The sequence below is a fragment of the Rhineura floridana genome, chromosome 8, assembly GCF_030035675.1.
Source record: "Rhineura floridana isolate rRhiFlo1 chromosome 8, rRhiFlo1.hap2, whole genome shotgun sequence".
Classification (NCBI taxonomy): domain Eukaryota; kingdom Metazoa; phylum Chordata; class Lepidosauria; order Squamata; family Rhineuridae; genus Rhineura; species Rhineura floridana.
In genome coordinates, this window is record NC_084487.1 from 125,490,006 (window position 1) to 125,515,824 (window position 25,819).

At 42.9% G+C, this 25,819-nt stretch overlaps 1 protein-coding gene across 7 annotated transcripts in view; it reads right to left on the bottom strand.

The window, feature by feature from the left end:
- Positions 1–25,819, bottom strand: part of SHISAL1 (shisa like 1) — a 124,994-nt gene that overhangs the window by 89,625 nt on the left and 9,550 nt on the right. For 3 of the 7 annotated variants that reach the window (XM_061582378.1, XM_061582379.1, XM_061582382.1), the window contains exon 2: positions 13,965–14,278. The exons of the other annotated variants lie outside the window; for them this stretch is intronic. The gene's annotated coding sequence lies outside the window, so the exon portion shown is untranslated. The remainder of the gene's footprint in view (positions 1–13,964; positions 14,279–25,819) is intronic. 7 annotated transcript variants of the gene reach the window in all.

Below are 25,819 nucleotides of genomic sequence, written 5' to 3' on the forward strand. Positions count from 1 at the left end.
TGTTGCAATCACCTTGAATTTATGACATAAACTAAACTTTCAAAGAAGAACCTGAAAGTACATTTTGGTGAGTAGAAATACTGGGACCCCAGTAGTTTAAAGCAAAGTTTTTACACTGCCATGACTCAACCATTTTTCATTGACCTTTCTGAACTGTGGCACTCATCAAGTAGATTATAAAGGCCAAATTTCATACTGATATCCTTTGTTTTATTATTTTCAGGCTTTTATAGGACACTACAAAAATACTAACTGGTTCCTGGGGCACCACAATAAAAATAATCAAAGAAACTAAAGCTGATTTGAAGTAAAAACCAGTGTGCAATCCTTCCAGCATGCCCATTTATGTTTTTAAAATTGTTGTAATTGGGATTAAAATTGGTTTAGTAAGATTAACAGCAATGACTATCTGCTATGCTGTGTTAGTTCTCAGTATTGTGGAGAGAGATCATCAGTATGGCAGCAGCAATGTTGCCTGCTGGCTACCAATCTCTACAGCAAACAGGAGCGTAAAAAGGAAGGAGTCTTTATTTAAATAGAACATTAATGGGTTCCAATACGTATCAGGAACAAAGATAAGGAGTGAGTATACAGGATGATTACCCACTCTTCACTATTGAATTGAATAAAATCCTTAATTGTTTTAGCCAATGGCCATGACAATGTAAAACATTCAAGTAACATAATTGTATACAATTATAAAACATTGAATTACAATCCTGTTTACATGAAACCCTAAAACTTTAAAAGAGGAAATTAAAAATTTTCTACATTAATTTGCCTTAGAAGCGCATCAGATGAGCTCCCCATTGCTTTTAAAAACTGGTATGTTTAAGAAAAGCCACTCTTCACTAGCAAGTCCAGGGGCAGGTTATAACAGTTTAAAATTTAATATTCAAAACAATTAAAACAAATTACAATCACAGAGTGGGTCCCGAAAACACATCTCATGTGTCAAAGGCCAGGCCAAAAAGCAGGGTTAGCATAGGGACTCCCAGCCCATCCACCTATGTTTCGGTTATACATGCCAGGTCAGCCCCCTCATCCATGATCAAATTGTGGATAGGTGTTTTATTTTGGGCAGACCTGGCATTTAGCAACTGTACCACTAGACTAGGGAGTTGGTTGACTGATTCTGAGATACAGGGGGCAAAGCAGAGGGGGTAAGGACTTTGATGTAACTAGCCCCCCTCCTCTACCTCACATATTTTCGGCCACTTCTGTACCTCTTCCTACCTACCACCACAGGGATGGCAGTCCCCTCCCCCTCCCACTGTTCCTGGCCCAGATATATAATTCTCTTAACCAACCTCTAATCACAATAATAGAACATAGACAAAAAAGAGTGACCCCGCCATCCCAGCCAAAAATCACTCCACCTCTCACTTGGGGTATTACAAACCCCCCATCTCTCACACAGGGAGACTTCTTCCACTTGCCACTACAGGCTGTCACCTCACCCTGAGTGGGTCAGGTGGCTTTGCTCTGCACTCCACCCTCTGCCCACAACCAGTCTTTAATGCTGGCAAATGCATATTTCCATGAACAGGATACAAGTATCTCAGGGGCAAAAGAAATTAAGCATGGCACCCTTGCCCTCGGACTGACTCAAAAGGGATGCTCCCTTTGATGTAGCCCCTCTTGGAGCCAGTCCACTGGGGCTAGCGTACTCGTAGCAGCCCATCACTCGACAGCAGTGGGCCTTATCTATTTCCCAGGAGCATTAATGAATCCAGGTGTTAGAGGTTTGCCTCTGGAGCTGCTGCTGAAGTGCGGACTCAATTTTGCTAGAAAAAAGGTCACTTCCTCAGCCGGTGAAGGCTGCTAAGAGCAAACGGGGGGGGGGGCAGATGGAAAACTACCCCCACACCTCTCCCACCCACCTGCAGACAGCAACCTGGACAGCATGCCTAGGCTACTTGACAGGAGAGCCCAGAACAGGCCCAGAACAGTACTGGCTCAAAATTCAGCTTCCTGAGAAACTCAACTTTAATGCAAAATGGGACAGCTTGATTCCAGTCCATATGGCTCCAACTAAATGCTTGAAATGTGTAGACAATGCCTGGAAAACCCTCAGAAGTCATCATTTGGGTGTTATTTTAGCATTTTTGGCCACAGCATTTGTGGTAGCTTGGTGCAGAACCTGATAATTTGTTGCTCTTTGAAGAAACACAGGACTTTTCTGCAGTCCTTTCTGGAAGGATATAAACCCAGACATATTGTCCATTCCTGAAGAAATACTACTTCCATATCTTCAGGGCTGCTGTACTTTCCTGACAGTGCAACAGGGGCCAAATGAAAATTTATCTGAGATCACATTTATCTCGTAAGGGGTCAGTTGGTCATGCCTGTGCTTCTCAGCAAAGACTCTTTTCTGAAATTTGTCAAAGCTACATGATCTTTCTTTTTCCAATCTTTGAGCAAAATTTACTCCAAAGCGGACCAATTACTCAAGCCAGTGAAATGTCTCAAGGACCACTCTTTTGCCTTACCTCTATGGCATGCTTTTGCCAATCTACTTTTTAAACATTATGCAGGTTATTACAAATTCACAGGTTACCACATGCTTAGTTACTTGCTATCAAATGATTTATGCAGTTTATCCAGTTTGCCAAAATATATACCATTGGTTTTGCAAGCTAAATTGAATGACAATTTCCCATTTTTCTGGCCACAGGAAAATGAACAGTCTTAAATCTTTATCCAATTTTGTTATCTATTAATTACCAAAAAAAAAGAATACTAGAGATCCTATTGTTAGATAAATATTAAGAGGATCTGAATATTACCAATGATTTACATACTTTTCATGTATACAACACTGAAGAGCTATACCCAACAAAGACTTCATAATTTGAAATAAATCATAACAGCGTTTTATTATTTATTTTCAACCAGTGCAATTAGCATGATGGAACTTGATCCCTCAAATTTCTAGCCTGCTTCCCAACTGTATTTGGTGAAGTATGCAAAACAGAATGTTTTCTCTTTAAAATTTCAATAGAAAATGAACTTCTGTGTCAAGAAGAAATTACAATTCCATCCCACTTATTTATTTATTTTTATTTATTTATTAAATTTATATAGCGCCCCATAGCCAAAGCTCTCTGGGTGGTTTACAACAATTAAAAACATTAAAAACAAATATACAAATTTAAAAACACATTTTTTAAAAAACAATTTAAAAACACATGCTAAAATGCCTGGGAGAAGAGGAAAGTCTTGACCTGGTGCCAAAAAGATAACAATGTTGGCGCCAGGTGCACCTCATCACAGGGATCATTCCATAATTTGGGGGCCACCACTGAGAAGGCCCTCTCTTTTAAGTAACAGTTAATTCATACAAAAAAGGTATCCAAAAGGCCAAACTTTATATGATGTTATATCTGTCAAACTTGTTATTTTTTTTTCCAAAATAAAAAAATAGTAGGGTTAAGGGTGTGTGATCAGGACTGTGGCATGCTGGGGAGGGATAATCCCTCCTGCATCACAATCCACAATTGAGCTCCCCCTGGTGTCAATAGGACCTACCCTCCCAAGCCAAACAGCTGGGGGTGGGTGGACATTGGAAATGTGGTATGGAAGGAAAAGATCCACCCCATCCTGATCCTCTCTCCTTCTCCCTCTCTCCCATACACACACACCCCTCTGCCATGCCTGGTTGAAAAATCAACCAAACAAGGAAGTTCAAGTTTAGTGTTGTATGTAGTTTGGCCCTAAGGACCGCTTTAGATGTAATGGGGAAGAGGAGCAAGAAGTAGTCTATTTCACTTTCTGAAGAGCTTGGAGGCGAAGTATTAACAATTTTTAAACAGACAGTCCGAGATCAACTGTTTGTGTGCTCCAAGTCTCTGGCAGAACAGAGGCTTTGGGAGCAGCCTGGTCTGCTAGATGTTTTAGGGAAGCCCTGCTTTGCATTGGACAACATCCAAATCACTGTGAAGCAGCACACTTCGGTTCTGGATTTGGGCATTGTCTGAAGTGGATACACAATCCCAATGCTTTTTTTAGTAAAATAAATTTATTTATTTATGCTTTTAAACCGCCCTATAGCAACAAGCTCTCAGGGCGGTGTACAGCAAAATAAAACCACATTTAAAAAAAAACAAGTGTGGATTAAAACATACAATATAAAACATATTTAAAAACAAATTTAAAATACGAATAAAATAAAAATACAGTTACAGTTAAGTTTAAAATAAAATTAAATTTAAGTTTAAAATGCCTGGGCGAAGAGGTAGGTTTTTACCTGGCGCCGAAAAGATAACAAAGAAGGCGCCAGGCGTATCTCATCTGGGAGGGCATTCCATAATTCGGGGGCCACCACTGAAAAGGCCCTAGATCTAATTGTTGTTCTCCGGGCCTCCCTATGGGTTGGGACCCGGAGAAGGGCCTTAGATGTCGAGCGCAGTGAACGGGTAGGTATATAGTGAGAGAGGCGTTCCATCAGATATTGCGGTCCGATGCCGTTAAGGGCTTTATAGGTAAGAACCAACACTTTGAATCTGGCCCGGAAACATATAGGTAGCCAGTGCAGTTGGGCCAGAATAGGTGTTATATGGTCAAATTTCTTCGTCCCAGTAAGAACTCTGGCCGCAGCATTCTGCACTAGCTGAAGTTTCCGAATCATCTTCAAAGGTAACCCTACGTAGAGTGCATTACAGTAATCCAATCTAGAGGTTACCAGAGCGTGAATAACTGAGGCGAGGTTCTCCCTGTCCAGATAGGGTCGTAGTTGGGCTACCAGCCGAACCTGGTAGAACGCATTCCGTGCCACCGAGGCTACCTGAGCCTCAAGTGACAGGAGCGGATCTAATAAGACCCCCAAACTACGGACCTGCTCCTTTAGGGGGAGTGTAACCCCATCCAGAGCAGGTCTGACATCAACCACCTGGGCAGAGTACCCCCCCACCAACAGCATCTCAGTCTTGTCAGGATTGAGTTTCAGTTTATTAGCTCTCATCCAGTCCATTATCGCGGCCAGGCAGCGGTTCAGTACATTGACAGCCTCACCTGAAGAAGATGAAAAGGAGCTGCGTATCATCAGCATATTGCTGAGAACGCACTCCAAAACTCCTGATGACCTCACCCAGCGGCTTCATATAGATATTAAAGAGCATGGGGGACAGAACTGAACCCTGCGGGATCCCATATTGGAGTACCCAGGGACTTGAGTAATGCTCCCCAAGCATCACCTTCTGGAGGCGATTCCCAAGATAGGAGTGCAGCCACTGCCAAGCAGTGCCTCCAATTCCCAAGTCCGTGAGTCGCCCCAGAAGGATACCATGGTCGATGGTATCAAAAGCCGCCGAGAGATCAAGGAGAACCAACAGAGTTACACACCCTCTGTCTTTCTCCCGACAGAGGTCATCATACAGGGCGACCAAGGCCGTTTCTGTACCAAACCCCGGCTGAAAGCCCGATTGAAATGGGTCCAGATAATCAGTTTCATCCAAGAGAGCCTGGAGTTGGTGAGTGACCACGCGCTCTAGAACCTTGCCCAGGAATGGAACATTTGCTACCGGTCTATAGTTGTTAAAATTATCAGGGTCCAAGGAGGGCTTTTTTAGGAGCGGTCTCACCACTGCCTGTTTCAGGCAGAGTGGGACCACTCCCTCTCGTAAAGAGGCATTAATCACCTCCTTGGCCCAACTGGCTGTTCCATTCCTGCTAGCTTCTATTAGCCATGAGGGGCAAGGGTCCAGAGCAGAAGTGGTCGCCCGCACCTGTCCGAGCACCTTGTCCACATCCTCGAGCTGTACCAACTGAAACTCATCCAATAAAACCGGACAAGACTGTGTTCTGGACACCTCATTAGATTCAACTGCTACAATATTGGAGTCAAGGTCCCGGCGGATGTTAATGATCTTATCTTGGAAGTGCCTCGCAAACTCATTACAGCGGGCTATCGATGGTTGTATTGCATCCGGAGGACCAGAGTGTAGAAGTCCCCGGACAACTTTATAAAGTTCCGCTGGGCGGTTACAAGATGACTGAATAGAGGCAGCAAAGTACTGCTTCTTTGCTGCCCTCACCGCCTTCACATAACGTCTGGTAGAGGCCTTCACAAGAGCATAATTACAGCCGTCGGGAGTTCGCCTCCATTTGCACTCAAGCCGTCTCCTTTCTTGCTTCATCACTCTTAGCTCCGAGGTAAACCAAGGAGCCAATTGAGATGCTGGTACTCATATTTTGATAAAAGTGCTGTGGGTTAATATTTTGGCTATATGAAGATGTAATTTGGGCTCAGCTGCAAGTGGGCTCCTATGTATCAGCATGCAGTTATTCTTCTGAGGGAAATTACTGGCTCAGCAATCAAAAGGGAGGAACTTCCAGGGTATTCCAGCAGATGTGAGAGTGTCTACTAGCAGTTAATAATAAAGCTTTTCACCATGTTGGATTGTGGAATCTCAATCTAGGACCAGCCCTGTAGCCAGGGCTCCCTTCCTTGTTAAGTGGCACAGAGATATTTCTAGCTGGGACATGGGGGGGCAGGCACACAGTGTCAGCCAATTGCCTCCTCACCAGTGGAGAGGATGTGAGGTTCAGGCCAGGGGAAGGGAAAAGCTGTACCCTTTCCCCTCAACTATTCCTCCATCCAGAGAGTGGGTTGACTTTTACACAGCTCGTTATATAAGTTAACAGACAATGATCACCAGAAATTGAACGACTGGCATATTTTTTGTTTTCTAAGAAAAAAGAATGTTAAGGATACTTATTCCTGACCTTTAGATTTTCCTTCCTGTTGGATAGCCAAGAGAAAACTTTTTAACTGGTTATATAAAGAATTAACAAAGTTATTGGAAACTAATTGTGGAAAGCAATTGGGTTGTGGTTTTTTTTACTGTTTGCTTGGTTGGTTTTTTTTGCCCAGAAACCCTAAAAAGGCCTCATGCTATGCACACATTAGGAAATTCAAAAATTAGGCCTAAGTTAGAGCCAAAGTGGCCACACGCCTAATTGTACTGTGTACAGCAGTACCAAAAAAAAAAAAAATGCCGGTCCCATACTGTGGAGATTCGGCAGGTATCTTCACTTTTGACTTTCAGGTGTCTCCCAAAGACCTTTCTGTGCCGACAGGCCTATGCAGCTGTTTAAAATGTGTTCTGAGTAGTCACCCATTTTAATGATTTTTGTATTGCTTTTAAATGTTTTTATGTTGCTGTACACTGCCCTGATATTTTGCGAGACAGGGGTATATAAGAAATGTTATATATTTTTCCACTCACTGTTAGCTTTGCCCCCTTGGTGGATTCAATACATACTGGGAATTGGATTTGAGTGTTTGAAAAGAAAAAATCTTTTGCTGCACACTGTGGCTGGCAGTTAAAGCCAACATATCCAATATAAAAGTAGTTTCCAGTTGTAGTGCTAAAACTGCAAAGAAACTTCAGAAAAGGAATCAACTCTTCCCACTTTCAAATTGCCAGTTCTACTGAAATGGCCTAGGAACTCTCCCACTGTTACAGAATCCCTGTGTCCTTGTGTATAGTTGTTCCAGTAGCTTGGTTGGATCAACAAAACAGCTGTTTTTTTAAAGTGCTTGGAGGGGTTGGGGGAATGGGTATAAATAAAACAGGAATTGTACTCAATACGTAAGACAAATTTAGATATAAAAAGATGCACTAGCCTCCAGAGTCAAGGAGGGAGTAAGAGGCTCCTAACGAAGTGCATAAATGAAAGACACACAGCACATGCAAAGTACTTAGGGGGCTAAATTACCAGAACATGGTGGAAACTCTCATTAAACAATAGAATTACTACTATATTATTTAATGTATTATATTTTTAAATATCTTCAGTCAAGGTTCCCAGGACAGCGTTCAGGAAATCCAAAAAATACAGCATCAAAACATCAACATTAAGATAATAAAATCAATAAACATAATAATCTTCCACAAATTTCAGCAATAAAGAAGAGCCAGCCATATTATCAACATCCCCAAAGGCCAAATGGAAGAGATCTGCCTTCAGTGGACTTCAAAAACAATGAAGAGGCAATCACACCTCCAATGGAAGGGAGTTTCACAGCCTGTTGTTGATATTGTAGTTAAGATTAGGAGCTATTAACTTTTCAGTATTTGTTAATTCATACCTCCAAAAGGCCTTAATAGATTAAAAACATGTATAAGATAAAGGAAGTACCAGAGGTCTGTGAGATTCTATAAGTACTAATGCTTGGGAGTTTGTATTCCTTTAATACACTGCTTAGAAACTACAGCGTTAAGAGGTATATAAATGGTTGAAATAAAAGGAATAATTCTTAACACAGTATCATATTTTTACTTTAAATTGGAGTCAGTGTCAACTACTCATTTACACACACAATATAATTGTTACCCATTTGACTTTAATATTAGGTTAGTAGAGTGGCTTTCACCATTATAGGAAGGTTAAATATTATAACAAGACATAAATGGGGAGTGGGTGGAAAATAAAATCCATTGACAGAAATACAGAGGAAGACAAAAAAGGAACAAGAAAAGGAACAGAAATATCCAAGCTGTTTAGTAATATTTTTCAGGAATAAAAAAAGGAAACAAAATAATGAAATCAAGTGCAATAAAACCATAATGCAAAACACATGCACACACACAGACAGAGGCTTAAGTCAAACTGTATGACTATGTTAGTATAAAAAAGCATTTTTCAAATTTAGTTTGCAGGAGACTGGTTGCAGCCGATTACATTCAATCACTCTTTAGAGTTCTCTCATTAGTAATAACTTGGAAGCCAGGCTGGCGTTCAGCTAAAGTTTTAATCTCTTCTCAGATAGCCAGAATTTTGTTGCCCTGCTTAGTTCAAGAGTAACAATGAAAATGACACCATAACACATGAAGCTACCTTATATACCGTGTCAGAACATAAGACAGATGGATCTATAGCAGTTGGTTTCATGCAGGGGTCTTTCCTTGCTCTGGATCAAATTCTGTGGTGTAACAATTCCTTCTTTCAAAGTGTCTGGCATCGCTCCCTCCCTCCCAAATGCCTTCACTTGCATGCTGAGTCATGTTCGGTCAAATTCATTATGAGGCTTCTTCCCCTCCAGCCATCATTCCCATCTCTGCCTTATTGCCCATGGCTTTCTAACATACCAGGAAGCATCATCATCATCTTTATCGTCTGCCCTTTACCAGCTGGTCCCAGGGCAGGTTACAGCAGTCTAAAATTCAGTATTAAAAACCAATTAAACCAAATTACATTCACAAGAATAGGGTGGGTCTTGAAAACATACATTTCAAGTGCCAAAGGCCAGGGTAAAGAGGTGTGTCTTTAGCATTCACCAAAAACTGTACAGTGAAGGGGCCAGGCACACCTCTTCGGGGAGGGAATTTCACAACTTAGGGCTGCCACTGGGAATACCCTCTCCTGGGCCAACTCCCCCAAACTTCTAAGGTGGAACTACTAAGGCCCCCTTCTCCTCAACTTAACACCTGATAGGGTGTGTAGGGAAGTACCCACTCAGTCAACCCCCTACAGCTAGCTCTGAGAAGGCAAGATGGGCAAGGGTCCAGGAGGCAGATGATTGGCCACACTTCTTCAAGCAGCTTGTCCACATCTTCATGCTGCAATAATTGAAACTGATCCAGTACAGATGGAACAGACAGTGCAGTGGGTACCTCCACTGGCCTTGCTCTAACTCTGGCATCCAATTCTGTCCAAATCTGAGAGATTTTGTCCCTAAAGTGCCTCCCAAAGTTGTTACAACAGGCTGCTGAGGGTGTCAGAGCAAAGCTCTCTCAACCAGATGACAAAAGCCCATTCACCACCTGGAAACTCCCTGCAGGACTTGAGGACACAATGGTGATGGAGAAGCAGGTTTTATTTGATACTGACACCACCATGTGGTAGGTGTGATAAGCTCAGTTAGGTTCGGACAAAGATTTATGCCACCTGTACTCTATCTACCCTCTTGTTTCACTACATGCAGGTCACTAGAGAACCAAGTAACCTACATGCTCCCAAGCAATGACAAGGGCACTCAGGAGCGATCCTGTCAATGGCTCTGTGTATCTCTGCACATTCAGATTCCAGGGTGTTCATGACAAGATGGCATATAAAAATGTGAACAAACAAATTCACTAAATATATAAATACAATTTAAAAACAACACACACACAACAAATCACAAGAAGAGACAAATAAAAAGCCCCAAACTGAAAACAAAGTAGGCTTGGCTTCTGCAAGGGTAGTTATGTCTCACTAACTGTTTAGTGTTCTCTAAGAGCATCAACGAGCATATAGATGGAAGTGATCAAGTTGACATTGTGGACTTGGGACTTCCAAAAAGCTTTTGATGAAGTAACCTTCTTAGCAAAAACATTAAGTAGGCCTAGCAGTCATGGGACAAGATGAGACATTCAATTATGGAACAGTAATTGTTTAAATCACAGGACGCAGAGAGTGGATCCCCCCTAGGGATTGACATTTCTATCTGGGTGTGAATGACCTAGAGTTAAGGGTGAGCAGTGTTGTAGGCAAGTTTGCTGATGATACCATATTGTTCAGGGTGGTTAAAATTAAAAAGGGATTGTGAAGAGCTCCAAAAGGATCTCACCTAACACGATGAATGGGTAGTAAAATGGCAAATGCAGTTCAATGTAAGCAACTGTAATACATATTGGGGTAATAAAATAAAATAAAATCCTGATTTCACCATTGGGTCTGAACACATGGTGACTGACCAGGAACAAAACCTTGAGATTGTAATGAATAGCTCAATGAAAAATGTTGACCCAGTGTGGTGCAGTTGTGTAACATGCAAACTCCATGTTAGGGATAATTAGGGAAAGGGTCTGAAAATAGAACTACCAGTGTCATAATGCCATTAAACAAACCTTGGTGTAACCACAATTGGAATATTGTGTACAGTTCTGGACAACTCACCTTAAAAGACTATTTTGGAGCTGAAAAAGCTTCAGAAGAAAGCAACCAAAATTATCAAGGGGACTGGAAAAACTCTTCTATGAGGAAAGATTACAACATTTGGGTCTTTTAAGTTTAGAAAAAAGGTTGGCGGGACACATGATAGATATGTATTAAATTACATGTGGTGTGGAGAAAGTGGACAGAGAATTTTTTTTCTCCTTTCATTACTAGAACCCATGGTCAGAGCCACCCCTAGGCATCGGGAAGCGGTGCAGTTGCCCCGGGTCCTGTGCTTTGGGGCCCCCCCATGCTTGGTGATCTGCTCACCAGCCGGCTCCTCCCTCCCTGCATGCTCGCCTTCGCCAGGCAGGGTGCAGCACTCGCTCGCTCTTTCTGCCCGGGATGGGGGCTCACTTGCTTGCCAGCCCGCCCGCCATGCCAAAGCCGCTTGTGCTCCTGCTGCGGTCAGTGAGCGGTAGCTGCCCAGGGGACAGCGAGCTGGGCTGGCAGTCCCGGGACTGGTGCCTGTGCACCTACGGTGGCGACTCGGCCAAGACCGTGACCCGGAGCAAATGTGGGGGGGGGGCAACTTTGCTTTTGCCCCGGGCCCCGCACATGCTAAGGGAGGGCCTGCCCATGGTTATCAAATAAATTGGAATAGTGAAGATTTAGGACAGACAAAGGAAGTTCTTCACACAGCATATAGCTAAAATATGGAATTTGCTCCCAAGGAGGCAGTGATGGCCACTAACTTGGGTGGTTTTAAAAGATTAGACAAATTCATGGAAGATAAGGCTATTAACCACAGTGGCTGTGTTTTACTTCCACTGTTGGAGGCAATATACCTCTGAATCCCAGTTGCTGGGAATCACAACTGGGGACAGTGCTTTTCCACTCAGTTCCTCTTGAGGGCTTCCCATAGGCATCTGGGTAGTCACTGTGAGGACAGGATGCTGTTCTAGATGGGTCTTTGGCCTGATCTAGGAGGGATCTTCTTAGGACAAAGCTGTTTTTAAAAAAAGCTAAAATCTGAAATGCCTGGGTAAACAGGAAGGTCTTGACTGTCAGCACCAGACATGCCTCCATGATGAGGGCATCCCAAAACATGAGGCCTTCTCTTTTGTAAAAAGAGGGTACTTGGCGCAGGGCCCCTGCAGAAGATCTTAAGACACTGGCTGGCATGAGAAGAGGAACTCCTGTTGGGGTGTTTGGGCCCCAAGCCATTTAGGGCTTTAAACGGCAAGTACCAGCAAAATAGGCATAACACTAACTCTAGCTGTATCCATCAAAATTCTAGCAGCTGAGTTCTACACTAACTGGAGCTTCCACTTCATTTTTAAGGTTAGCCCCACATAGATCAAGGTGGCTTGACTACCCCTATCCAGAAACAGTCACAGCTGGCAAAAGGCACTCCAGGCTACTGAAGCTATCTGGGCTTCAAATGACAATGCCACATGAAGGAGTTGTTCCATCCCAGACACTGGTCCCAGCCAAGGGGTGGGATTCTAGTTCAAGTGGGGTCAAGCACAGATTCCAGGGGCACAAGGTCACAAGCCACTAATCTCAATTCAGGATCCAGTAGCAAAGTCAGATCACGCAGCGATCAAGTTCCATCAGGGCAAGGTCCAACAAGCCAAAGCCAGACTCCAGTGAGCAGAGCTAGGCAAATCAGATATCAGGTTCCAGCAAGGTCAGTCAAGGAAAGCAAAAGGTAGGTCCAGAAAAGTAGCCAGGCAAAGCAGATGTCAAAAAAGGTCCAAAGAGGCAAACAGGAAAAGTAGGCAGCACCTTGGACAGCTCCAAGTGGAGTCTAGACTGGCAGTCAGATAAGAGAGAAGAATGTTACAACAAACAGTAGAACTCCAGATGTGTTTCCTCTAGACAACTAGCCCCATCCCTAATGAGTGGAGCCTCCACCCTTAAAGGGGGCCAGCCTGTTTTAGGTACCAGTTGACTCTGCAAATGTGGGAGAGGTCAGAGTTTTACTATGGCTTCTGAGCTGGCGTCCGAGAAAGGCAGTGTGACCCCTTTAGGCTGAAGAGTCAACAGCATCACAGGTTTCTCTGTTGCTGGAATTTCCAAGGAGCCAGGAACATTGCACTCTGGAGTTTATTTATTTATTGCATTTGTATACCGCCCCATAGCCGAAGCTCTCTGGGTTAAGGACAAATCCTCCTCCTGGCCCAACTTGTCCTCTATATCCATGGCCTCTCCCCATGAGGATAGGAAGCTGGAGCCTGGGTCACAACAGGAGTACCCTAAATTGCACACCTACTCTTTTGGGTGAGCACAGAGTAGGATAAGCCCCAATTTCTTGAACTTGGAAACCAACCAACCAAGCACAGTGACCCTGCCTTCTAGGATTTAGCTTCAGTTCACTGGCTCACATCCAGTCCATTATTGGGCCCAGACACTGATTTCAGCAACAGCACTGTCCCACCTGACTCAGATGGGAAGGAAAAGCAACACTGAGTGTCAGCGTTATCTGCCAGCATATCTGATAATACCATACTCCAGATCCGTGGATGAACTAGCCATGGGGTTGAGCAGAAGCTCCACCCCACCCAGAGTCGTCTTTATAAGTAGACCCATCTTATCCAATACAAAACGCACAAATCCCAATGTCACCCATGCATATCAGTCTAGAGACACTGCTAAGGATTATCCAGCTAGGATAACACTCATGCAGCATCGGTAGGGCTCATATGCAGAGCACCTGTTTGCACACCCAATGCCTGACCTAGGTATGAATAGGCATGCAGAATCCTGCTTCCACACATGCATCCCTCAGCTGGATTGGGCTGGTTATCTTAACATAGGTTTCATTGGGGGGTGGGGAATGTACACCCATAGTTTGTTCAATTTCTAGCAGGGCTGCTGAACACAGTGTGGGGGAGAGAGGACGGCTAGAATCATGTAGCTATATGATGTTCTTGCTGTTGTTGCCAATAGTGACATGGCATTTATATTAAACACATCAATAACATTTACACTGTAAAAAGGGATTATAGCAAATCACATACAACAGATGGCTTTCTTGATTGCATTTGCTTTGTTTCTAATAACTAGGCAATTTAATTTAGGCAACATCTAACCTGTGTCTGGCTTTCGTACAGATTTTGAAACCAATACCAGCCTCAGTGTTTCCAACGCAAGACAGAACTTGTCGGATGGGGTCACAGCAAGATGATTTAGAGATATTTTTATCTTAAAATTTAATCAGAACTGTTTAACTTTCACAGGAAATTCCTCATACAACTTTACAGAGTGAAGTTGCAACCTCCCATAGCTGTTCTTTATTATTAAAAAAAGTTTGTGGAAGATCACATGCAATTGCGTGTAATTTGTAGTTCAGCCGTTGAATTTGTTCTTGTTTTTGCCTAAGGCTTCAGCAAATTATATGAGAAATCTGAAAGAAAGAAGAGGGAGTTTTTAAGGCATGGAGATGTTAGCAAGGCAAGCGGGGAGGGGATAAAGAATGCATATTTAAGATAATTGCTATAACAAGATCATAGTTATTTTGTAAAACACTGGAAACTAATTGCTGAAAAATGATTACAAAAATGTTTCTGCGTTTCAGTAATAAGTTACATTTGCCTTAAAAGGACATTTCACACATTGGAAAATGGAAACGGACTGCCTTCAAGTCGATCCCGACTTATGGCTACCCTATGAATAGGGTTTTCATGGTAAGCGACATTCAGAGGGGGTTTACCATTTCCTCCCTCCGAGGCTAGTCCTCCCCAGCTGGCTAGGGCCTGCTCAGCTTGCCACAGCTGCACAAGCCAGCCCCTTTCTTGTCTGCAACTGCCAGCTGGGGGGCAACTGGGCTCCTTGGCACTATGTAGCTTGCCCATGGCTGCACAGGTGGCAGGGTGGGGGTGATCTTTAGCTGGCCCTTGACACCCGGGAGACACGAGCGGGGATTTGAACTCGCAGACTCTGGACTTCCAGCCAGACTCTCCTCCCCACTGTGCTATTCCAGCAGGAGCAAACCCAGGTTTGCCACTAAACACATACTCAGCAGGGAGCTGCAACCAATCTAACCTCTTAACAATGGCACTTATAACACACACATTTCCAAATACATGTTTGTACACTTGCACATCTTAGGTGTACAACATTAAAAAAAATCTAACTGATGAAGTGGCCCAAAGAAAATAAGCCAGTGATTTAAGAGCCTCACTACACATGCAAACAAGGTTTGGACTAATCAAGAATTCTGATGGTTTCTCTTAGAACAAGTCGAGCTGTTTATTTCTGCTCGTCTTCTGTCCCCTTTAGCAGCTAATTTTCTCTAGGGGTTGGGAGGGGGAGTAGTAGAGAAAATTAGGTGCTAAAGGAGAGAGAAGATAAGCAGAAATAAACAGCTCTGCTTGCCTCTGGAAAAGCTTTCAGAATTCTCAATAGTCTGGCTGTTTTGGATGTGATGAGCATGACACGGAGCCAGACTCTCATATCTTCAAGTAAAGATGGGCCCTTTTTGTACTAAGATGGAAGGAGCAAGATGCTTGTGTATATTGTATGATTTGGAGTTTTTCTTTTTATGAAAATATGTAGATGGCATTTTAAATTCTTATACCCCTTATAGAATAGCTTGGGGCATGATCTACAATCTTGCTGCCTTGACAATTTGACAAGTCCCATTTAAGAGCAAGCCCAGCTGAAAAGTGTCCTGGAAAAACCAGAATACCACACTGGCCTAACAGGCCTGCAATAATCACTGACATAACTGTGACTGCCAGGATGAAGCAGAACAGTTCCTCTATGGGAGTGGTAAGTTGATAGCATTCCTTCCTCAACCTGTTATACTGTTGCTACAAGATATATGCTTTCCAGTTGACACTCATTGTGAAGATTATGAATGTTGAAGATTCAAATGTTGTGAGCTCTTTTAATCAACATATTTTGTTTATTCTTTGCACTGTTCTTTTAGCAATTAAACTGGAGAACGCTAATTAAAAACAATTGTTCATGTTGGCTTCGTTTATGATAAGGAAGGGAGTTTGGTGAATTATAAGGACTCTTTTCTCCTTTTCCAATTATTGTTTATTTCTTGTACATACCACCTTAATTGAAATGTCTTGACCTTGCTTCAAATATGAATTTTTATAGCAATTAAAAAAATTGTTCAGCTATGGAACGAGACTTATTTATTTATAAGCACCTCTTCAATAAAATATTTCTGGAGTGTTTTACAAATAAATCAATAAAATACACAGCAAGCACTTTTTTAAAAAAAAATCCCTGATAAGTAAGAGCGACATAAAAAATAGTACAGATAAAACTGAGAGTTAAAAGGCCTGGGATTCTGCAAAGGTCTTCACCTGGTGACCCCCCCTGGAGAGCATTTCCTGAGTGTGGTGCCACCACAGAGATCACCACTCACCTCACTTCAGGCGATGAATGCTTGGCCTTCTCTCCTCACCATGTTGCATATTTTAAGGCATTTATCTATGCATGAAGTAAAAGGATATTTTTCCCCTCTAAAAAGGGGATGGAAGGAAATACAGTGAGGCATGGGTAGTCAACGTGGTGCCCTTTAGATGTTGGACTGCAACTCTCATCAGCCTTGCCAGCATAGTCAGTCATCAGGGGTCATAGGAAACTGCCTTACACTGCCAGTCAGACTATTAAGCCATCTCGCTCAGTACTGTCTACACTGACCGGCAGCAGCTCTCCAGCATTTCTGGCAGTTTCTTCCCAGGCCTTACCTGGAGATGCCAGGGATAGAATCTAGGACCCTCTGCACAAGAAGCAGATGGTCTGTCACTGAGCTACAGCTCAGTGATGATAGGATATGGAGGGCACCATGTTGGCTATCCCTGCACTATGGCCTCAGTCAGACATAATAGCCTCATTCAGATGCAACAGTAAAGCATCATTTAGCATTGTGAGAACAAGCCAACTCTTCAAGGAGCTAAGAAGCCTTCATTTCCACTTTAGATTAACCACAGCATGTTGTGTTATCTGAACCCAGACACACTGTGCTTAATATTACCAGTTATGTATGTATTTCATGCTGTCTACACTAACAAGGCAGTTTGCAAGCCAGTTTCAGACCATAGCTCTTGAAGATGCCTTGTTTCAACAAACCACAGTTAATATTAGCCATAGTTTAGGTTTGAATGACATGACCAGCTGGAGTTAATCTAAAATGGAAACTTCTAATACAGTATTCTCCTCATGGCTGCGGCGGAGGGCAGTAGGGGGTTATGCATTACAGTAGGGTCCTGCTTTTTGGCACCCTGATTTTCAGCGTTCTGCTAATATGGTGGCACCAGCAGGGCGATCGCTGTAGTGCAGGGAGCTCCAGCTGAGGCGCTCCAGCTGACAGCGATCAACTGGAGTGTGGGGAGCTCATGCGTTCCAGCTAACTGCTGTCACGTGGAGAGCGGCTGCTGGAATACAGTAGGGGCCCACTTTCCAGCGGTTTTCACTTTTTGGCGGGGGCCTGGAACATAACCTGCCATATGAATGGGCACTCACTGAGAAACCATGGTTTGCCATTATGCAAATGAGCCCACAAAAGCTTGGAAGCAATCAATTTAGGTTTTAAACCAACTACTGGTCTCCATGACTTGTGGTTTTATGTTAAAACTATAGTTTGAGAACAACACAGGATCTGAAACCATGGTTTGATTCTGGCTTGTTCTGACAAACTATAGTTAAAACAAAGCCCTAGTTCCTTGGTTCAGACATCACGGTGAACCAAGGCGAGTTTCTAACATGGGAGATTTCAGTCTCATCCTCTGATTTGCAAAAGAAACAAAGAAGTCAGGGAAAGTATTTGAGCCTGAGGTTCAAGCAGGCTCATTCACATGTAGGAAATCCATGGTTTCCTGTTAGTTTGAAATGGGCCAATGTGAGAAGCAAGTAAAGATTAGCACTTTATTGGAAACTTGCAGAATTTTGTATGGATTCATTTTATTTCAGATCTCATTTGAGAAGATAGATGAGCTTTGAGGAAAGATTACAAAATGGCCCCAATGGCTTTTTAAACTAATACATTATGTTTGTGGTATTGACAGTCCTTGTTCAATTGGACAAATGGGTATTCTTTCTCTTGCAACACACAAAAGAAAAGATACAGTGTGTGTGGCGGGGACTGTTTCTCAGAGCGTTGTAGGATACCAGTGCTAAAGAAGACTTGCTACACAGGATAACCAGGGTAGTTGATAACAGAAGCTATAAAATGTGAATTACCACACTGGAAATAGAAAGGAGTATCTGTAGGTGTTGTATACCTGCTTTTGAATTGGGTATATCAGTTTTTTTAAAAGAGATCATTCCTTTTCTTATCAAATCGGCTTAACACCAAGCTTAAGTGGAGAAGGAATTCCAGGGAAAAATAGTCTATTATGATTACTTCATACCCAAACAAGAGTTCAAAGAACTTTCAGTTTAGACATAAAGAAACTGAGGGCTGCTTCGGAGAATGTAGGTGCACGGAGCTGGGCCTTGTAATTGGATAGATGCACCAAAACATGAAAGATGACATACACAAGATATGCACGCAAGTATCAGCCAGCCAAAAATTGTGGACTGCTGGCCAGAGTGGCTATTACATTTCATGGTTAGCTACTAACTTTATGGATTTATGTCAAGGCTGGATGAGTGACAATCTTACTTGGTGAGAAAAAAATAAGTAAAATAGAATCAAAAGGACACTTGTCTACTTTTGGAGTCTATTTTCACTTCAAGATGTTACTGCAATGGAATGAAAAATAAAGGATCACTGACAACTTTTCTGTCTGACAAATGAATGGAAGCTTCTACTACATTACAAGGTGTACTTTCTTCATATCAATACCTCAAAATGGCAACTACAATTGAGATTTGCTAATATGCAAATGCAACTGATTAGGAGAAAGATTGTCAACTAAGAATTCTTCACTTGGTTGACAGTCCTAATCTGCACATATAATGCAAGAGGTTATCAAGAAATCTGACATACCACTGTCTTCACCTCCTAAATAGTCTAGAACGTAACCACTCCTCTCCCTCGCTCCCTACCCTCCAGATCAGGTCCCATCTGCACTATACATTTAAAGCAGTATTATATCACTTTATACAATCATGGTTTTCCTCAAAGAACTTTGGGAACTTGAGTTTAAGGGTGCCGTGCTCAGAAGACCTCTATTCCGCTCACAGAACTGCATTTCCCAGAGTTCATTGGGAAGAGGGACTGATAAACCACTCTGTGGGGGAGGGAATAGGGGTCTGCAAACTCTCAGTACCCTTTACACACTACAGCTCCCAAGATGCTTTGGGGGAAGCCATGACTGTTTATAGTGCTATGATAGTACTTTAAATGTATCGTGCAAATGGGGCCTTCATCTGCTACAAATGACTAGCATAGCTATGTGTGGTCAGTAGCATACTCAATTTTTATGGTTGGTTCTCTGAATATTAACTCCAAAGTGGAAGGGAAAATCACACACACATGCACCCCCTCCCAGACTGTATTTGGATAGTGGCACCTCTTTTAGTGATCCCTTTCCTGTTCCTTTGCAGCAGCCTGACACATGAGCAGGAAAACTTCCCCTGACACGGCAAGTAGTGGGAAAAGATTAACCTAAAAATGTCCATGTGCCAAGGCTGCTACAAGGAAATGATGTAAGAAGCAGCCTTTATCCCCTAGACTTTTGGTACTGGGGGATTTCAACGTCCATGCTGAGGCTGTCCTATCTGGCGCAGCTCAGGACTTCATTGCCTCCATGACAACAATGGGGCTGTCTCAATTTTCTACCGGCCCAACGCATGTGTCGGGACATACTCTTGATTTGATCTTCGCCACTGGACATGGAGACGGTGATCTGGTGGTGGGGTGTTTTTCATCTACCCCATTGTCATGGACAGATCACCGCTTGTTGAGATTTAGACTTACAGCAGCTCTTTCCCTCCGCAAGGGTGGAGGATCTATTAAGTTGACCCGCTCCCGGAGCCGGATGGATCCCGTAGGTTTTCAGAGGGCTCTAGGAGATTTTCCGGCTGATAGGACCGGTGCTCCTGTCGAGGCTCTGGTCGCACTGTGGAATACGGAAATGACCCGGGCTATTGACATGATCGCTCCCGCGCACCCCCTCCGGTGTAGAGCTCATACAGCTCCGTGGTATACCCCGGAGTTGAGAGCGATGAAACATGAGAGGAGGAGGCTGGAGTGCAGATGGAGGAAAACTCCCAGTGGATACAATTATGCTTTGGTAAGTGCCACCAATAAGTTGTATACAAAAGCGGTAAGGACAGCAAAGAAGCTTTATTTTGCTGCCTCTATTAGATCATCTCTATGCCGCCCAGCGGAGCTTTTCAAAGTCGTGTGTGGGCTTTTACACTCTGGCCCCCACGATACTATGGAAACATCTGAAGCCCGCTGCAACGAAATTGCTGGACACTTTCAAGATAAGATCGCACTTATCCGCAGGGATCTTGACTCTGATGTTGTGACAGATGAACCTATTGAAGTGTCCGGAGCACGGCCTTGTCCTTCTTTATTGGATGAGTTTCAGTTGGTGCAGCTTGAGGAAGTGGACAAGGTGCTTGGAATGGTTCGGGCGACCACGTCTGTTCTGGATCCTTGCCCATCTTGGCTAGTGAAAGCTGGCAGGGCTGGGACCACCGGTTGGGCCAAGGAAGTGGTTAATGCCTCCTTGAGGGAGGGAGTAGTCCCTGGTAGCCTCAAGGAGGCAGTAGTGAGACCTCTTTTAAAGAAACCCTCCTTGGACCCAGATAATTTGAACAACTATAGACCGGTGGCGAATGTCCCTTTTTTGGGCAAGGTTTTGGAACGGGTGGTTGCCAGCCAGCTCCAGGCGCTCTTGGACGAAACCGATTATCTAGATCCGTTTCAATCTGGTTTTAGGCCCGGTTTTGGCACTGAAACAGCCTTGGTCGCCCTGTATGATGACCTTTGTCGGGAGAGGGACAGGGGGAGTGTGACTCTGTTGATTCTCCTTGATCTCTCAGCGGCGTTTGATACCTTCGACCATGGTATCCTTCTGGGGAGACTCGCAGAGTTGGGTGTTGGGGGCACTGCTTGGCAGTGGTTCCGCTCCTATTTCACGGATCGTCACCAGAAGGTAGTGCTTGGGGAACATCACTCGACACCATGGACTCTCCATTGTGGAGTCCCCCAAGGGTCGGTCTTGTCCCCCATGCTTTTCAACATCTACATGCAGCCGCTGGGTGCGGTCATCAGGAGTTTTGGAGTGCGTTGCCATCAATATGCTGATGACACACAGCTCTATTTCTCCTTTTCATCTTCTTCAGGTGAGTCTGTTGATGTGCTGAACCATTGCCTGACCGCGATAATGGACTGGATGAGAACTAATAAACTGAGACTCAATCCAGACAAGACCGAGACACTGTTGGTGAGCGCCTTCCCTGCTCAGATGGTGGATGTTCATCCTGTTCTGGATGGGGTTACACTCCCCCTGAAAGAACAGGTACGTAGTTTGGGGGTTCTTTTCGACTCTTCCTTGTCTCTCGAAGCCCAAGTGGCCTCGGTGGCACGGAATGCATTTTACCATCTTCGTCTGGTAGACCAACTACGCCCCTATCTGGACAGGGACGACCTCGCCTCCATTGTTCATGCTCTGGTAACTTCAAGATTAGATTACTGTAATGCGCTCTACGTAGGGCTGCCCTTGAAGACAGTTCGGAAGCTTCAGCTGGTGCAGAACGCGGCTGCCAGACTATTGACGAGGACCAGTCAGTCTTCGCATATAACACCTATTCTGGTGCGTCTGCACTGGCTTCCTATTTGCTTCCGGGCGAGATTCAAGGTGCTGGTTTTGACCTATAAAGCCTTGCACTGCGTGGGACCTCAATACCTTGTGGAACGCCTCTCTCGCTACGAACCTACCTGTTCACTTCGTTCAGAATCTAAGGCCCTCCTCCGGGTACCAACCCATCGGGAAGCCCGGAGGGTGGTCACCAGATCTAGGGCCTTTTCTGTGGTGGCCCCTGAGTTGTGGAACAGCCTCCCCGAAGAGGTACGCCTGGCGCCTACACTTCTATCTTTTCGGCGCCAGGTAAAGACCTTTTTATGCTCCCAGGCATTTTAATCTTTTAATCTTCTTAACCTTTCTAATCTTTTAATCTGTATTTTTTTAAATTTGTGCTGTATTTTGTTTTTGTCGTGTTTTTTGTTGTTTGTTTGTATATGTTTTTGTGGTTTTTTATTATGATATATTGTATTTTACTTTGTTTGTTCACCGCCCTGAGAGCTATTTTTGCTAAGGGCGGTATATAAATTGAAAAAATAAATAATAAATAAATAAATTTATGCTAGGTGTGTATGAAATGTTGATTTTGTTTGGCCCAACACTTTGCTAGGGGCACTATGAAAAATGAAAACCTATATAACCGTCTGCATAATTTCAGTGAAAGAACTTTTAAAAACCCTTCAAATTATCATAAATCTAAACAATGATAAACCTACAGCATGAGACAAATTTAATAAAAATAGTTTTAACAGAGCGTCCAAAGCATATTTATCCAGGTGGTCCCTCTATTTGCAATGGACTTCACTCCCAGGTAGATGTGCATCAGATTGCAACCTAAACTTAAAACAAATAGAATCTTAACCGTGTCTATTCAGAAATAAGTGCTGCTGAATTGTGCGGCAACTTACTCCCTCAGGTAAGTGTGGTTAGGACTGCTGCCTTAGTTCTGTTAAGTTCTATTTGTCTTATTTGCAAACTATTTTTAAATTACATTTGTCCCACTACATAGGTTTTTGTTATCATAGAAATTATTCAAATGGGTATATAAAACACTGCGGGAGGGAGGTTTGGTAGTGCCCCGGATTAAAAGCCTTCAGTCAAAATGCATTGGGCCTAATAAACGACACATTTCTAGAGCACTTTGGAGATCGACTCTTCTGTTGCTTGCGTACTGATGCCTACTCCCTTGCGTGCTGCTGTTGAGGCTCAGGAAGAAAAAGAGGTGCTAAACCTACATTCTATATCATTTTTTTCCTCAGTTAGCCCCTCTCTTCCTAGGAAAAGCTGGATCAGGTGTTCATAGGCTCCAGGTGCTGATTTATTACCTATCCCTCTGGCCCCTCCACATGCCCAGAGTTTCACTCACCACTTAATGAGCTAATGAAACTTTCCAGCCAACTGACCAAAGCACAGATGGTGCCACCTCTCATCACAGAAAGATGCACACATGAATAAGAAGGAACAGCAGCAGCAGCAAGAAAAAGCCACACTAACAGGATTTCAAGCATTTTTCATCCAGGCTTTGCAAGATGGAAGGGGTTTTTTTTGCTCCTACCTGAAAGCCAAGTATCTTTTGAAATGTAAATTAACATTTTAATTGCTTTTATATTTGAATGCAATTATGTTCTGAGAAGTAATTCTGGGGAAATAACAAGCCTTTATGCAAACTTGTCTAATGATTTCATTAGCAAAATCGTTGCATTTTGCAATCCAAAAGATATATTTCTTAAGTGCTCTTAGTTCAAGCTCCACTAAAGCTGCAACTCTCAAGCCACTCAAGGCCGATTAATTTTGACTCTTTTGGAGTGGCAAGATGTTGACTGCTGGATTAACCGTAAACATTTTATATTCACTGCAAAGTGTTTGTCTAATAGCATATTCACAGATGATCTGTAAATCACCTTTGAGGCTCTTGTGTGTCATGTACATGCATGTATGAATGTTACATGCATGACAGGAGATGAAAGAGTTAACATTTTTAGAGTAAACATTCGAGCCAATGTAGAGTTTGCATGAGACTTGTGAATAGCCACTTACATATGCTGTGTCATAATCCCTTCTATTAACAAGGTAGGGAGGTAGGGAAACTTTTATAGTTCACACAATGCTAAACCATAGTTAAGGTCGGTAAGCCAACAAACCATGGCTTATTTTGTGCTAACAAACCATAGGTAAGGTGCTGGTCTGGCACATACTGCTAAACCATTCATTAACTAAGTTATTTAAATCATGACACAATGTTATGTGCAAACCGGGTAACTGACTGGAAGACAACTGGTTGTTATTGCCATGGTGTGTGTGTGTGTGTGTGTGTGTGTGTTTTAGACCCACAATACACCATCAATGACAAAAATTGTTTGTGGGCAGACAAGCTATGAACACAGTTTTGGAGTAAGTTAACTTTTGTTGTTGTTATGTGCCTTCAAGTCGAATACGACTTATGGCAACCCTATGAATCAGCAACCTCCAATAGCATCTGTTATAAACCGTGCTGTTCAGATCTTGTAAGTTAAGGTATGGGGCTTCCTTTATGGAATCAATCCATATCTTGTTGGGCTTTACTCTTTTTCTACTCCCTTCTGTTTTTCTCAGCATTATTGTCTTTTCTAGTGAATCATGTCTTCTCATGATGTGTCCAAAGTATGATAACCTCAGTTTCATCATTTTAGCTTCTAGTGACAGTTCTGGTTTAATTTGTTCTAACACCCAATTATTTGTCTTTTTCGCAGTCCATGGTATGCGCAAAGCTCTCCTCCAACACCACATTTCAAATGAGTTGATTTTTCTCTTATCCCCTTTTTTCACTGTCCAACTTTCACATCCATACATAGAGATTGGGAATACCATGGTCTGAATGATCCTGACTTTAGTGTTGGTTAATACATCTTTGCATTTGAGGACCTTTTCTAGTTCTCTCATAGCTGCCCTCCCCCGTCCTAGACTTCTTCCGATTTAGACTTCTTCCGATTTCTTGACTATTGTCTCCATTTTGGTTAATGACTGTGCCAAGGTATTGATAATCCTTGAGAAGTTCAATGTCCTCGTCAACTTTAAAGTTACATAAATCTTCTGTTGTCATTACTTTAGTCTTCTTGACATTCAACTGTAATCCTGCTTTTGTGCTTTCCTTTAACTTTCATCAGCATTCGTTTCAAAGCATTACTGGTTTCTGCTAGTAGTATGGGATCATCTGCATATCTTGTTGTTGTTATATGCCTCCAAGTCGACTACGACTTCTGGTGACCCTATGAATCCACAACCTCCAAGAGCATCTGTCATGAAAGACCCTGTTCAGATCTTGTAAGTTCAGGTCTGGGGCTTCCTTTATGGAATCAATCCATCTCTTATTTGGCCTTCCTCTTTTTCTACTCCCTTCTGTTTTCCCCAGCGTTATTATCTTTTCTAATGAATCATGTCTTCTCATGATGTGTCCAAAGTATGATAACCTCAGTTTCATCATTTTAGCTTCTAGTGACAGTTCTGGTTTAATTTGTTCTAACGCCCAATTATTGGTCTTTTTCCAGTCCATGGTATGCACAAAGCTCTCCTCCAAAACCACATTTCAAATGTTGATTTTTCTCTTATCCACTTTTTTCACTGTCCAACTTTCACATCCATACATAGAGATCAGAAATACCATGATCTGAATGATCCTGACTTTAGAGTTCAGTGATACATCTTTGCATTTGAGGACCTTTTGTAGTTCTCTCACAGCTGCCCTCCCCAGTCCTAACCTTCTTCTGATTTCTTGACTATTGTCTCCATTTTGGTTAATGACTGTGCCAAGATACTGCATATCTTAAGATATTGATATTTATTGATATTGATAGTTATTGATATTTCTCCCTCCAGTATTCACACCTCCTTCATCTTGGTCCAATCTCTCTTCCTGTATGATACGTTCTGCAGATAGATTAAATAAATAGGGTGATAAAATACACCCCTGTATGACACCCTTTCCGATGGGGAACCAATTGGTTTCTCCATATTCTGTCCTTACACTAGCCTCTTGTCCAGAGTATGGGGCGCATCAGGACAACCAGATGCTGTGGCACCCCCATTTCTTTTAAAGCATTCCATAGTTTTTCATGGTCTACACAATCAAAGGCTTTGCTGTAATCTATAAAGCACAGCGTGATTTCCTTCTGAAATGCCTTGGTCCGTTTCCATTATCCAACGTAAGTTTGCAATATGATCTCTGGTGCCTCTTCCCTTTGTAAATC